Source organism: Mauremys reevesii, linkage group 1 (assembly GCF_016161935.1).
Source record: "Mauremys reevesii isolate NIE-2019 linkage group 1, ASM1616193v1, whole genome shotgun sequence".
Classification (NCBI taxonomy): Eukaryota; Metazoa; Chordata; order Testudines; family Geoemydidae; genus Mauremys; species Mauremys reevesii.
This window is the reverse complement of record NC_052623.1, coordinates 272,985,264-273,001,106: the sequence shown is the minus strand read 5'-3', so window position 1 is coordinate 273,001,106 and position 15,843 is coordinate 272,985,264. Positions and strand designations below refer to the sequence as shown.

At 48.8% G+C, this 15,843-nt stretch overlaps 1 protein-coding gene across 1 annotated transcript in view; it reads right to left on the bottom strand.

Annotated features, from left to right (window-relative positions):
* GRIN2B (glutamate ionotropic receptor NMDA type subunit 2B) overlaps positions 1–15,273 on the bottom strand; it is a 282,372-nt gene extending 267,099 nt beyond the window's left edge. Inside the window, exons 1-2 of the mRNA XM_039492763.1 lie at positions 15,142–15,273; positions 14,366–14,768 (exon numbers count right to left, since the gene is read on the bottom strand). The gene's annotated coding sequence lies outside the window, so the exon portion shown is untranslated. The remainder of the gene's footprint in view (positions 1–14,365; positions 14,769–15,141) is intronic.
* Positions 15,274–15,843: the final 570 nt, after the last annotated feature.

The window sequence follows — 15,843 nt, the reverse complement described above, 5'->3', positions numbered from 1 at the left end:
CATGGGGGCTCCTCAACTTCTCTGGCATACCCCAAACTATATTCCAAACTATCTTTATGGTTTCCCTCTTTGAGGGAAAGGTTCACAGCCCTCTTCTTGGAGCTGAGGATGTGGTTCAAGCTAGCAGTATCCCTTCAGGTCTCCCCTGTGGAGCTAGGGCTGTGATTCAGACAGTTACTTTGTTCCTCAGAAGAAGAGTTTCCCCCACAACTATCCTCCATGGAGTTGTGGTTCAGGCCACCTGCAGAGCTTTAGCCAGCTTCACCTTCAGTTGGACCCTTTTCCCCAATTAGTCCTCCAGCTCAGAAAGACCAACAAACTACCTCTCTACTGATACCTGCCTTGCTATGAGAGGACAGAGGCAGTACACCTCTACCTCGATATAATGCAACCTGATATAACACTAATTCGGATATAACACAGTAAAGCAGTGCTCCGGGAAGGCAGGGCTGCGCACTCTGGTGGATCAAAGCAAGTTCGATATAACGCAGTTTCACCTATAACGCAGTAAGATTTTTTGGCTCCAGAGGACAGCATTATATCAAGGTAGAGGTGTATATAAACTAGTCCCCTTCCCAAGCTCATCCCAATTGGCTGGAACAGGGGGGTCTGGCCCCACCCACTCTGCTCCTGAGCCCAGGTCCTTAAAAATACAGTCACAGGCTTCCTTCCAAGCACTTATTCAGGGGACCATTTCCTCTCTCCCCATATCTCCTCCACCTTTATACATCAGACCACCCCAGCTCTTAAAGGGGCTATGTCATCTGACAAGGATGAGATGATTAGCAGGCACCATTATCCATAAAGGAGCAAGTCACCTGTTACACTACCCAATCTGTATTTTCTCCAACTCGGGTACAGGACCTCCAATCCTATAATTAAATGTTATGTCCCTTCTGATAGTCATGGAAGACTCCAAATTTATATTTCACGCACAGCTTTTGTCACAGTGGAGTTTGCTACCCCACTATTTTTAAATGTAGACTGCAAAGATTCCTTCTGTGGCTGTGCAGTGCCTGATGCTCTGCACTGTACTGAGCTGCTTTTTACAGTGGATTCCAAGATTTCAGGACTCTACGTTTGCATTTTTTGCAATCATGAATTAGAGATTAATTTCAACTTCAAGTTGTACAAAAATGTGAACAAGTGAAGAGAGAGACAGAGCGAACAGATATGTCATTCTGTCTCTCTCATTAGACTCTCCCTTGGGGATTGTCATCCTCACATGTTTCATCTTGATAGTGCTGAAACACATCTGACACTGGGGAATCTCCCCTGAGATTCTTAGCCCTTTAAATACAGTAGCCAGTGATAGTAGGCAATTAGAGACCGAGCTAGATACAGGCACACACAGGGATGCATGGATACCCTCCTGTGTGCGTGTATATGTGTAAGTAATAGTGTGCATTACTGTGTGTTTCCTCTGCCACAGTGCATTTCAAAGGCATTTCTCAGAGGAGTTCAGTGACACAAACCACACAGGAATCCAGTCATGTGCAGTTAATTAACCCACTGCATTACCAAGTAAAAAGACACTCATGGCAGAAAAGCAGCAACCCCTTTTGCATCCTTCTCTAGAAACAGTTCACAAGTTGGAAGCTCCTCAGTAGACAGAGTTTCTACCCTGTTCCATACAATACTTTCTGAGCCAGCCTGGCCCTGAAGCTGCTGTGAGTTCCCCCACAGCTAGTACAGATAGAGCACCTCCTGCTGGGATCAGTTCAGATGGGAATGTCTATGACCTCCCCCAGAATCAATCCCCGTGACATTTTTCTCATAGTACCTCCTGTCTGGAGAGGCTCAGATTGCAGTAGCTGCAGGTTCCTGTACTGCCCAGTTCTCCCACACTATTCAATATAGTGCCTCCTTCTGGAGACAGAGGTGATGTGGCTGTGAGCTCCAAATATCCAGTGCACCTATATAGGGTGACCAGATGGGATGAAGAAAATATCGGGACACATGGTGGGGAGGGGAGTCCCGCCGGCGGAGCAAAAAAATAAATAAATAAAATAACCGAGTCACGGAGTCCCACCGACAGAGGGGGGGGGAAAAAGCAGAGTCCCGCCAGTGGAACAAAACATAAACAAAAAAAACCAGGAGTGCGAAATATCGGGACAAATTGCGTCCCGACCAAACATCGATCGGGACGCAGGACAAACGCCTAAAAATCAGGTCTTCTGGTCACCCTACACCTATAAAACCTTCTTCCCTGCTGGGATTAGCTATTGTTAGGGCCCTACCAAATTCACAGCCATGAAAAATGTGTCACAGACCATGAAATCTGGTGACCCCCGTGAAATCTGGTCTTTTGTGTGCTTTTACCCTATACTATGCAGATTTCATGGGGGAGACCAGCGTTTCTCAAATTGGGGGTCCTGACCTAAAAGGGAATTGTGGGGGGGGGTCACAAGGTTATTTTAGGAGAGTCATGGTATTGCCACCTTTACTTCTGCACTGCTTTCAGAGCCGGGTGATCACAAAGCAGCAGCTGTTGGCTGGGTGCCCAGCTCTGAAGGCAGCACCCCAGCAGCAGCACAGAAGTCAGGGTGCCAATACCATACCATGCCACCTTTATTTCTGTGCTGCTGTCTTCAGAGTTGGGTGGCCAGAGAGGGGAGGCTGCTGACTGAGGGCCCAGCTCTGCAGACAGCAGCGCAGAAGCAAAGGTGGCAACACCATACCATGCCATCCTTACTTCTGCACTACTGCTGGTGGTGGCTCTGCCTTCAGAGCTGGGCTCCCAGCCAGCAGCCACCACTCTCCAGCTGCCCAGCTCCGAAAGCAGTGCTGCCGCCAGCAGTGCAGAAGTAGCAGTACTTCAACCCCCCACTACAATAAAGTTGTGACTCCCCCCGCATACAACTCCTTTTTGGGTCAGGATCCCTACAATTACAACACTGAAATTTCAGATTTAAATAGATGAAATCATGAAATTTACAATTTTTAAAATCCTATGACTGAAATTTATCAAAATGGACCATGAATTTGGTAGGGCCCTAGCTATTGTGTATGGGAGTTTCCCTCAGCCTTTTTGATACCATGATCTCCTTTTACAACAACCACAAAAAAGGCTTTGGGACACCCCTTCCATCTAGCCATTAAAGGGAGGATGGCCATGTCCCTGCAGAGCTTGTTGAAGACCAACAGGTTGAGAATCTATGCTATAATAGATTCCTCTCGCTTTCTTCCAATCCCTTAATGCAGCCTAATCAAGTCAATGGCTAGGCCAGAAAACAAGAATTCCAGTTTGTGAAAAATGTCAAGGTTTTGACCTTTGTTTTCATTTAGCATCAGAACAAAAATGAAACCTAATTATTTTGTGAAAAAAATGAAAGAGATACCCAGAATTGCTAGGTGGTTAACATCTCCCACATCCCAAACTACGTAGTCTCCCCATCAGGCCATAGAGTCAGTCTCTCAAGCTCTCCTGTTGAAGCTGTTTCACTTTGCATGAATCATTGACTATCTGGTCCTCGGCAGGCAGGATGGAACCTGAGATCTCTGGAGCTTAGTGCATGAGCCTCTATAGCATGAGCTAAAAGCCAGCTGGATGTTAGTTGAGGCTGTAGAGCAGACTCATTTAACTCTCTCTAAGGCCTGGTCTACACTGGGGGGGCGGAGGGGGAAATTAGACACGATATTATACAGTAGACATGATAAATTGATCCAATAAATCGATCACTACCCACCGATCTGGCGGGTAGTGTAGACGTACCCTAAGTGGTCTCGGTGCCCCTAGATGGGACAGCACATCACACACAGAAGGTGTATGGGTTACAAGTGCACTAACTACAGGGCTATTCTGGGAGATGTCTTTCTGGTTTCAGCCAGAAAGCTTCTTCCAAACTGAAACATTTTCCCAAAGAAGTTTTGGTTTGGACAATTAGACATTAAAAACCCTTTTATCAAATAATTCCATACTTACAAGTGTTTACAGCTAGAGTTGAACCATTAAGAGGAAAAAAATACAGCCCACGTCTACCTATGGAACCACCCCTGTCCTCAGGTAATATCAGAGCTGTAAAGCCAGTTGCCAGAAAGCAAATCCTCCATGTATTAGGCTGCAGAATGGGATAAGGGACATGCCATTTGCACTGGTATATTCACTGCAAGTTCAGGACACCAAATCATAGCCTTTTCACCTGGTTCCCAGTAACCCAGGCTCCCTTTTTGAGCTATCCATGCTTTGAAACAGTAATCTTACAAGTCTATAATCTCTTTAATCTTAAAGGATCCCAAACCTCTTTACAGACCACCATGCACATAAGAAGCACTTCAACCACTGTTGAAATGCATGCACACCTAGAACGAATAAGACAGCTCTTTACCAATGAACAGCAACATTACATAGCAGCTTAGGGCAGAAGGTGAAAGGAAAATACCATATTCACATGAAATTGCAGGGTGAATTTTAGGAACTCATAACATTTCCAAGATGGAATTAGATCATAACACCAGTACTAAAGCCCCATATTCTTGTGAAAAATGCCAGAGTTCCGGACTCCATTTTATATCTATCACCTAAATGATGGTGTAACCCTCTGCTGCATGTGTGTAACAGGTCCCCCCTCTGGACCAGTCCACGGAGAATACAAATTGTCACTACTAGCAGCTTGGCTCTTGAGCTCAAGCTGTAGCAGTTCATGGTTTTAGCTCTGGAGATTCCTGGTTCACTCCCTGGTGTTTTGCACCTTTCATGACCACGCTGGGGCACTGTGATCAGTACTGATGCAAGAGTGCCTCTACTGAATCATTAACCCCACTTGATGCAAGTTTTCCTTGGATACCTCCCATCTGACCAAGCCCAAACCTACATGGTTTGTCAGATATGATGAGAACACAGTTCCTCCAAATTAATCAGACCAGAGATTGAAGCTACTATGGAGGGTGGCAGGAAGACAACTTAGAAACTGCTGTATTGCCTGTCCCCTCAAATCTTATTTTAATTATGATAGTGCTGGTGGGAGGGACAAAGGGAAGTAAAGGGAAAGATTTTAGTTTAAAGCCTCCATCTAACTTTTTTCCTTGTCTAGCCTGACAAAACAACCATACCATGACATGGCAAAACATGTGTTTTCATACTGTGACATTGAGTTAATGTGTGACTACATACACTAATGTCACATCACCTTGCACATCAATTCTGGATGTTCAGATAGGATGATGATGGGAGCCAGTTCAAAACCTTAAGATAAAAGGAGACAGATAGAAGCATACTGAAGACAAGGGGCAATGGTCATGATGTAGTGAGGCCCAAAATACACTCATGATTATTTAACTGCCCCTGCCAATGCTAACAATGTGGGACAGGCTTGTGAAAACTGAAATTCTCCTGTAAACATTTAGACTAATGGTGAACTTAGCAGTTCACCATGGTAGATAATTATATCACAAAATCCCAGAGGTTTTGAAAACATAAAGACCTTTGAGAAGCCCCTGACACCTTCTGGGGGGAATTCAAACTATAGTGGCATTCAGCAACACCATGTTCGCTTCTATATACATAACATGTATGTTCAGTGTCAGAGCTCTAGACTCATTATGGTGGGAAAAGACCTCACAAATTGGACATATAGTCCTCAGCGTATTGACAAGACTGATCTTGTTATTTCCTTCCTAAAGTGGCTTTATTTGGCACCTTGAAACCAAGGTGAATGGCTCACTGAAGAAAGATTAGATATAATCTTGATAGTTGAGCATCTAGGTTTTAGATTTTAATATCTCTAATATAGCAATTACACCACCTCTATCAGCATTTTCTGTCACCCAAACTGCTCTTGCAGTAAACTTTTAATTTGATGTTTAATCGAAAATTTTGCTGCTGCTTCTTCAACTCATTTACTTCCTGATCTGTCCTTGGTGACTAATGAGGATAATTGGCCCCTGTCTTCTTTCTGTAACAGTCCTGTACACATCTGCAGACAGTTATGCCTCCACCCACAGTTGTCTTTTCTCTCAACCATTATTTAATATTGACAATAGTAGGTATTGTTTTTTAAGACCTTTGATCATTTTCATTGCTCAGTCCTCCAAACTCTCTCCAATCTTTCTCAATCTTTTAAATATATAGTGCCCAAACTTGAACATCATGTTTTAGAAGAGACTTAACCAAGGCTACAAAGAGAATAATTACTTTCTTGTTTTACACAAACCAGTATCCTGTATAAAGCTACCTTGCTTGCAGGTTGGCTGTGTCAGAAGACTAACACTAAGCTATCCAGTCATTTACATCTTGATTGCTGGTTCAAATCCAGCCTAGGTCAGCAATGACTGCAAATGGTTTCCATCTGATGGTTGTTTGGTGGCTATAGATAAAATTTTCAAAAGTGCCTCAGTGATTTAGGAGCCTGAGTCCTAATTTCAAAAATTACTTAGGCACTTAGGAGCCTAAGTCTCATCAAAAGTCAATAGGACTGAAGTACCTATGCCACTTTTGAAAATAGGAAGAAGGGTCCTAAATCATTGAGGCACCTTTGAAAAATTTACCTTGTGTCAAGTGAGCTGGTGGTCTCCCTCCAGTTCCTGACAGGCAAACAGTTATATTCCAATTGGCATAGACACCAAGGACTGAACACACCATGAAGACTTGATTCTCTTTTTCTCCATGTAAACGGTGAGGCACAGCAGTACACAACAACGTTAAGGAAGCTGTACCTGTGCTGGGGATAGAGGAAGCAAATCTTCAGTTCTCAAGGCTGTCGGTCTAACACACTTAACAGCAACATCCACTGACTCCTTTGACATTTCCACAGAGTGGTGAGCCTTGTCCATGGTTCTCTGTGTGCTGTTCCCATTCAGTTCACTCATTTTATACCTTTGACCCTCATTCCATTCCTGTTTTTTCATTTGTTATCCCCCATATTCACTGGATTTCTGAGCTCTATGGCCTCTCCTTCATTTGGGCCAGGCAATTTAGGCCATGCCTTCCCAGAATTCAACCAGAGACATTCGCTGACTCCCTTGACGCTTTCTTAGAATCGGGGAAGGGGTGCTGTGCAGGTGTCTCAGTTTGGTGTCTCCCTCTGCATCCCTCATGCTGAACCTGTCACCACACTCCTGTCCCTATTTTCTCATCATTTGCTCCCAGCTGATTAATTGATATTTGTTTTTTTGTAAATCCTTTTTATACAAGGGAGGCCATTGTTGGTTTTGTGGGAGGAAATCCCTTTTAGGGAGCCCCTCAGCTTATAAAGATCAAATTAGCTGACACCTTTTAGCAGCACTAAATTCATTCAGTGTATGTTTAAAACAAAAACCATCTGCCCAGGACTAGTGCCTAAGGCACTCCTGTCTCACCGACTACCAAAAAGCTACATGAAAAAGCAATTTTAGCCCAAAGAGACAAATTAGCTATGGTTTTGGTTTGCTTACTTATAGTGTACTGTGTCTACTACCAAGTCACACACCTTTCCTTCTCCACATAGAAACCTCAGTAGCGTGAAAATTAGCTTGCATCCATTGAGCCCTCTTCCTGCCTCTGACAGGGTTTGCACACTATTTATTGTGGGTTTGCTCATAAGCACAGAGCTGCACACATTCGTTTGATATTGTAGGGTTGTTCACTGGCTCAGGGTTCACATACACTGATTTATTTTTGCATGGTTGTTCATGAGTGCTGGGCTACGCAACAGCTGTTTGTTATTATCAGGAGGTTGTGAGTGGTGGGGCTGCTGTGCTGGCCTAGATTGTGTTTTTCAGAAGACAAAAATTAAGCTTTAATATTTAATCTTATTGAGCCAAACCCTCTGCTGGTGTAAATCAGCATAGTTCCATTCATTTCAGTAGCACTACACCAATTGGCTACAGTTGAGGACCTGGCCTAATAACTGCAAACAGATATAAGAGAAATAAAGGTAGGTCAAAGAGGGATTGGAATCACACTCATGACCAGTAGGAATCACACTCATGACCAGTAATGGTGTCCCTTTAACTTCTGCTATGAAATACTTGTAACATTTAGCAAATAATGGGCTCAGGCTAGAGGGCATTAGGCAATTGGTAAGAGGACATCATGCTTCGATTTTAATCTTATCACTCCTGGCCCCCACTTCCACAAACTCCAGAACTGCAATTTTCAAATGGCCATTTCCTCCTAGTCCCTGAGGCCCCCAGGTCACTTGCAGGTATATTTTGCTGCATTGAAGCAACTAAATTAATCAGCTGATTCTTTGTGGGTGAGAGGATTCTTATGCATGGGTGGGTGAAGGAGGGATCACTGTAATGGAAGATTTATCAGTCATATTTCTCCCAGTCACTCACTGCTTTTCTTTTAGGTGTAAATATTTCCACCAGATGGGAGGCACAGAAGATTCAGGCAATTTTGGAACCTCATCATAGGGTGCTCCGATGCTACAGGAACCATACAGTAGATCAGATAGATACATAAATCTTTTCCATTTGTATCTATTAAATCATCCAGTCTGTCTCTCTGATTAACCAGTCTATTTCATCATGTATCTGTTAGGACATACAACTTCCTCCCCCGGCCCCCCATTTCCTCCTGCTGCTGAGGCTGTGTCCCTGCTGACCACCACATGCCATACATTCCAGCTGCCAAGAGGTTTAGATGAAGGGACTTGGTGCAGCAGACTCACAATGCAACCCACATTTCTCTCAGGGTAGTGTAGATCATTAACAACCAAGGGATCAGCCCCAGCTTCTGCTTAATCCTAAACTCTTCAAGCCTCAGAAGTGAAAGACCAGAAGATGGAATCAAACCCATTGCAGAGACACTAACCCCTAGAGCTCTGTGTAGGCTGTGCAACAAGCTCACATCCTGTGCCAGCTTGAGGGGAGGGGTGAGAAAACAGAACTGGGAGTCAAACCCAGGCCTCTGACATGGCACTGCAGAGACACTAAAGCTTAGATTTCTCATCTCTGAGCTCTGGTACCAACCCAAGCACTGAGAGTGCGGGACTGGGAACCAAAACACAATTCCATAGGGCAGCACAGAATAGGAACTATTGGACGCCAGAGTCAGCTGGCCTCTTTTGCAACAAAACATAGGAGAAACAGGTTTGGTTTAACTGGTATTTAAAATGCATAAATAAATAAAACCACCTTTTCCCCCACAGACAAGATTTTTAAGGGCTGTTAACATTCCAACATTAGGATAAAACGAACCAAACAATAAATGATTTAAAAGGCTGTCGGGGAAAAGAGAGATCTTGGTGAATTTTTTTCTCTCCTGCTGTCTCTTAATGTTCTTTCATGGATGTATGGATATGTGAAAGAGGGTGATGTAGCAAAAGTTCCAATCAGCGCAGGTGTCCTGAGATAATTGCACTGATCAGAGGCCTTCACCAGCCACTTAGGACCTTTCTTTTATCCAACTTATTGTATAACCAGCTTTTCACATATGTGTCTATGTGTAGCACAGTGTCTACTGTGCTTCTGTATGCAGGTGCACACACAGGGGCTTGACATCGGTGTAACTCTATTTACCTCAGTGGTGCACCTCCTGTTCTACCGCTAGTGTGCAATCAGAATGGGACCCACAAAGCAGGCTCGTGTGTGTGGATGGGGCAGTAGAGGTTGCGGTCAGCGAGAGCAGAATTAACACATTTGACAGTTCAAATTTTTATCCTTTTAGGACTGTGCTTTGCACCTTCTCTCTGTGTTGCTGTTCGCTGAGGGAAAGACGGTTTGGAAGTTGAAGCTGTTCCAAAGTAAATTCGTATTTTCCCGAGCCATAAATTCTGCCTCTGGTTATGAAGCACCTGCATAATCTTTCCTTTGGCTTCTCCCAAACACGGAGAAACTCACCCCTGTCCCTGAATGCAGCGAAAACATACGTTATAGGGAGAGAGGGTAGGAGGGCAGAGACGGGATATAATCACAAGGAACAGAGAGAGAGGTCCCACTTTCCCATACAGATTGGGTGACCATTTAACAACCCCCTAAAGAGCAGGTATCCACCAACCCTGGATCCTCAGCTGCTCCCAGGCATGTTTTTCCCAGACTCATGACCGGGTGAAGGTTCGATCCCCGAGAAATTGGGGAGGGGGGGTGTGTATCCGCCAAGCCAGCCCCTCTCTCCCTACAATTGTGTGTTCTTTCTCCAGCCAATGAGAAGGATCGGACTGCAGATCCCTGGGCCGTCACTGCTCCAACCGCTCACCAGCCCCAGCTCCTCTCCTTTCATTCCCAGAGCGAGGGCTGGCTGGCCTGGGCCAGTGGCCAGCTCGCTCCCCGCGTTCACATCGGCCGGCGGCTGGCTGCCTCCTTAAATCGGCTATAAACAAAAGTTAGCTGCAACCCAGGGGCGTAGGACGGGTCTGTATCTGATCTGTCCCTTATTTCACAGCAGGCACAACAGACGAGGACCGGGGTTGGTCAATTTCAGAGCACCCGGAGCAGGGGCCCGCCCTTCTGTGTGCAGGCCAGCTTGATTCTGCCCTGTGGGAGAGGGACCAGACCAGTCAGTGAGTACGCTTGAGATTAAAATCAGTCCCCAGAGGGAGAGCGCAGGGATGGAAGGGATGGAGGAGAGCGAGCCTGAGGAAGGAGCAGGAGAGGGAATGGAGGGAAGAGGAGACAGGGAGACTAGAAGAGGCGAGGGCGGGGAAAGGAAGAGAGGGAGAGAGAGAACTGAGTGGAAGAAGGAGGGAGCGGAGGGACAGCGAGGGATAGAAACAGAGTGGGAGCGTGAAATGCCGAGGAGCGAGAGGGCTGGAGGGAGTGGGAGGAAGAGGCATGTAAAGAGAGAAGGAGAAAGCGCAGCAGACACAAAGGGAGAAGGAAACTGAGTGGGAGGGCGAGCGAGGAAAGAGGGGAGCACGGAGCGCAGGAGGGGAGCGATGGCAGGTCGGCGAGGAACGCGGGAGGGCTGGGCGTGGGAAAGCGAACTGAGGCGGAGAACCAAGGCGGGAGTGGTGGCCCCGGAATAACGTGCAGGGAGCGGGAGAGGCTCCTGGGCTGAGAATGTGCAGAGCTTCGCCTCTGTCTCCAGCAGCAGAGCCCAGGCGCGGGTGCCAGAAGCGTCAGGTGTGTGGTGAGGTGATTCCCCGCCCCTACCCACGCACCGGGACTGGAGCCAGCCCCATGCTCCCACCCCGCAGCAGCACGTGGGCTCTGAACCCTCCCAGGCGCGGCCCTCCTTCCACTGCGCGCGTCCTGCGCCCCGCGCCGCTCGCTCCTTCTGGAGAGCAAGAAAACCCGGGTGTCTCCGCTAATGAAACAGCCTCTGGACCCGCTCGCCTAGGGGTGTGAGCAAGCCGAGGCGTGGGGGGAAGGGGAGAGAACGGGTCTGAAGTCTGCTCCCTGCCAGCCACACAGCTGAGCTAACCCCCCGGTTGCGCGTCCACGTGGGCGTGGGATTGTGTGTCCCGGGCCTTGTGCTGCAGCAGCGCCGAGTCCCCGATCACCGCCCACCGTGAGCCCCCTGGCCCTCGGGGCGGCCAGAGCGAATCCCTAGCGCTCTCCCTGCGAGGGGAGCTGCCGCTGCCCGTGGCTCCAGCCACCTGCGCTTTCTGCGGCCGGCTCCGGGAGCGCAAACCAGAGAAGTGACCCCCGAGTCCCCCTGCGCTGGTCTCCGGTAGGAGGGGGGTGCCCCTGCTCCGAGCAGGGGGCAGAACCAGCCTGCTCCCCACAGCCTCGCCGGGCCCCCGCTGCCCCAGGCAGTCACCCTTTCCAAGCTCTGCCTCCTCCTGGGGGTTATGCGGGCCGTGGTGACAGCCAGGGGGGGCGCAGCGCAGGAAGGGGGCGCGGCGCTGTGGACAGAGGGGGCGGGGGGCGACTCAGGGGCCGGCCAATCTTGGTACGCGGTGCTGGCGAATCGAGCTATCGCCCCCAGCCGGGGAGATCCGCAGCCAGGGCCGAGCATTAGCTGCAGAGACCCTGCCGAGAGAAGCCTGCACAGCCACAGCGGAGCAAGGCGGAGGCCTTGGGACCGCGAGCTGTAATGAACCGTGAGAAGCGGGGCCCTGCCGAGCTGTGTGAGCGGTGCAGCCTGTGCCTCTGCACACCCACGCCCCCACCCACCCCACTGCTGCGTCTGCCTGCAGGCCAGGTGCAGCACCCGGGGGCCGCCCGCCTTCCAGTGCCGCGGAACAGCTGCGGGCGCACACCCAGCGGCTTTGTCGGTATCTGGGCGGGGCGCGTAGCGTGGGCCCCCGGGGCAGGGGTGGGGCCTCCCGCCGGCGCCCTCCGGAGCGGGCAATCACTACAGTTGGCTTTTCACAAACATTAAATGGAATAAAGCACAACGATGATGAATCGTAGTGCAGGCTAAGGACCCGAGCCCCGCTCCCTCGGCCAGCCCCAGCTCCGTGGGGAGAAGCGAAGGAAGGAGAATGTAGTTCCCAGCCCACCTCCTTGCACACAGTGTGGGGAAGGAGGTGCCCGCACCGAGCCCGTCGGGCACTGCCTCTGGGCCATGGTGCTGTTACAAGGCGAAGGACGCGATCAGGCAGGCGCAGCCCGAGGCTCAGACCCAGCCTGGAGCCGGGCTGCCCACGCCGGCCTCGCCCGCGCTGGGGTCTCTGACACGCCCTTGGGGAAATGTTAACATCTCCGGGCTGGCTGCTCACGCATCCCCGCCAGCACACCCACTCCGCGCGCTCGTAAACTTTCGGCTCCAGCCTGCGGAGGGAGGCGGCCGGAGTCAGCTGGCAGCGGGTCGGAGCTAGCTGGCAGCGGGTCGGAGCTAGGCGCGGATGCTATTTATAGAGCCTGGGAGAACTTGGCTACAGAGGTGGGGCCCTGCCGCTCAGCTGCCCCTCGCTAGTACGGGGCGCCTTTGGTTTTAGCAACACAAGCGTCAGCCACAGTAGCGAGGGGAAAGACCCGTTAGAAATATTAGGAGAGAGACTCAGAAGGGGAGAGGATCCTGGAGCGCGCGCCTCCTCTCACCCCTGCAGAATCCTCCCCCTCCACACCCCAGGGCTTTATCCGATTTTAAATGACTCAAACTAGGGGACTTCTGCCACTTCTGCTGGGGTTTCAACCCAAGACACTCGCCATCCCACTTCTGTCCCTTGTATTGTCCCGGATCATCGGCAGCAGACGCGCCGTACGGAGAAGCTAAGGGGGTGTGGTAGGAATAAATCCCACATCAGCCTAGCTCCTCTGCACACTGATTTCCTGCTAGTCTCCTTCTTACTGTTCTGCATTGTCTCCCGGCCTTTGGAGACCCCTTCGGTTCTAGAGTCGCAGGGAGCATGGGACCGTTTTCTTATCACGCTCCTTGAATAGCATCTAATAAGCTCCAGAGGTTACCCTGGATTTCAGTCCTGTCTGACATTAGCCATTGGCCAAAGAGAGACTGGTAGAGTGACAGCAATTTCTTGCACGCGCGGGTGTGTGTGTGCACGAATCCTAACGACACAGCAGGTTGGAGAATGGATGTTGGTTAAAAAAAATCAGCACTTGATAGTTTTCCGTATAGAGCAAACACGAGACACATACATGAACACGCCCCCAAGAGCACGTATCCCTTTGTCTTGCCACCATCTTACAGAAAGACTCACATGGCAAATTACTGTCGTGCATGTACCGGTATCTCTCGCCTAGGCACAGTCAAACTGCAAGATAGCCATTTTGCATCAGTGTAAGTAGCAGTTTGCGGAGGAGGGCGTGCATGAGCGGAGACAGAAAGGGACGGTATGGCTGTGGGGGGCGGGGGTAAGACAGGGGAAGGGAGGGAAGGATCACCGCTGAACACAACCGCCACACCAGCACCGGGCGGGGGGGTGAGAGAGAGAATAAATTAAAACCATGGACTTGTCTGAATAAAGCGCCTAGTGGGTTTATTTTAAGTCTTTTGACGTGCTTGGACTTAAAATAGCCCATCACCTGCACTCAAGCACACACAGCAGCCTGGCTCGTTTCAGCCACTGTTCCTGGGACTGGCCACCCCTTGCCAGCCTCGCTCCCCATTTAGATCCGTTTCACTGCATTAGGCCTCCAATGATGCCCAGGCCCTGGTTCTAGATTATGCACCATCCTTTTAGGCAACAAGCAGGTTTGTATTTATTCTTCTTAATAATAAACGGCGAGGAGGGAATCGAAGCACGGAATGAATGAGGGAGGCGAGGGGGCAGTGAAGAGAGAGGGAGTCGATTTGCCCTGAGTTGGATTTTAATTGTCTTAATTCCCCTTCTCCTACAACCCCCGAAACCCAGAGAACTTTCCCCTCCGTTCACTGAAATAGTAACTCAAACATTCCTATTCCCCTCTCTGCCCATCCTATCTGATGAGACAAGGGGGAGAGGAATCAACATGTCTGAGGACTATTCCTCCTTTTAGCTAGACCTACTCCTAAAACATCATCACTGGATTCTCAGTTATAGCGACTGTGGTTTCTTAAGCGAGCAACAATGAGCTGTCAACCTGGAAAGAAAAACAAAAAGAGGAATTTCCCTACCTTGGTTTGTAGAAGCAGAACCTCTAGACGGGCAGATTAAAGGAGCGAGCATGTTGGGACTATCCAGACTTCTCTTCTTGCTTGCATATCCACATGAGAAGAATAAGGGTCGGGGGAGCAAATGGGGGGAAATGATTAAAAAAATCCGATTTGGCTATAAAAATATCGTGTGTGTCAATCTTGGGTCTTGAAGCGGTGCAAATTCAAAGAGAAGAGATTCACTTCAGAGAGTGCAGGGAGGATGGTAAAGCGCAACATCCAAAGCAATCATTGCTTTTTCACAAGTACGATTCTTATAATTATTTTTTTTCCTGGAGCCCTAGCGGATGAGGTTGTGTTTAGAGCAACTGGAGATCGGTGCTGTTCTTCTGTGAAGCATGATTATTCCCACAGCGTTCCCCACCTGAAGGGGGGGAATGATCGATATTTGTATTAGTGGGGTTTGAGGGAGACGACAAAGACTCCCCAATAAAGACATGGATTTATCTAGAAGCACGAGAAGAAAAACGCATTCCCCACTAGTGCATGCAGCCAGGAGGAATCGAAAACAGCTGGCACGAGTCTATAAATAATTCAGATACGGTCTGGTTGTACCATTCCTGGGATAGCCATGGATACGAGATCGGAAAACGAGCGAGATGTGAATCGTGGAGAGAAAGAGAGACCTCTACGCCCCCCACCACTCTTCCCCCCCCCACACACACACACCCAACCAACACACAGACGTACAAAATACAACACACCGCTTGGAACAAACACTTAGCAAATGCAGTTACCATCCCCATCTGCATTGCTGCTGACACGTCTGTCCGTCTCTTCCCACCCCATCTCTTCCCACCTCGCTCTGGGATTGAACAGGGGCTTGATTGTGCACTGAGTGTACATTTTGCATTTCTGGAGAGGTGGGGACACACGCGCGCACACAGGGAAGCTGATGTGCTGATGTGCATCACAGGGCGGTTGGTTTCACCTGCAACGTGTCTCGTACAGAGTAATTGCAACGCCTGGCCACACTCTCTGAACACATCCATTTGCTCTTTGGGGGTTGTTTAACTCTTTAATATATTTATAAAGGGCAGGGGAGCTATAGTTATACCGACGTTTCTTTAATGAACTCATGGGTATTATTTCCCCTCCCATCACTCCTCTCGCGCAAAAACAATTAAGACTCAAAGCGATGGTAAAATATAGACACATGTACCTACCAGCAAATCCTGTTTCAACAATTTTGAATTCCCTGGGGTGGCTATTTTCCCGCAAAGCAAATTAACAATCCATCTCAGGCATTTTGAACTTCTGCAGGTTCACTCAGGATCTTCTTTGACACAGGCAAGGTGGGAGGGGAGATTGTTCAGAGCAAATTAAAAAAAAATCCTCTGCAATATAAAATCCCAGAGAAGATTTCCTGGGCAGGCGGGGGGGGGGGGGGGGTTTGAGAGAAAGCAAAGGAAGGTGAATCAAAAAACACCCGGCAAAAA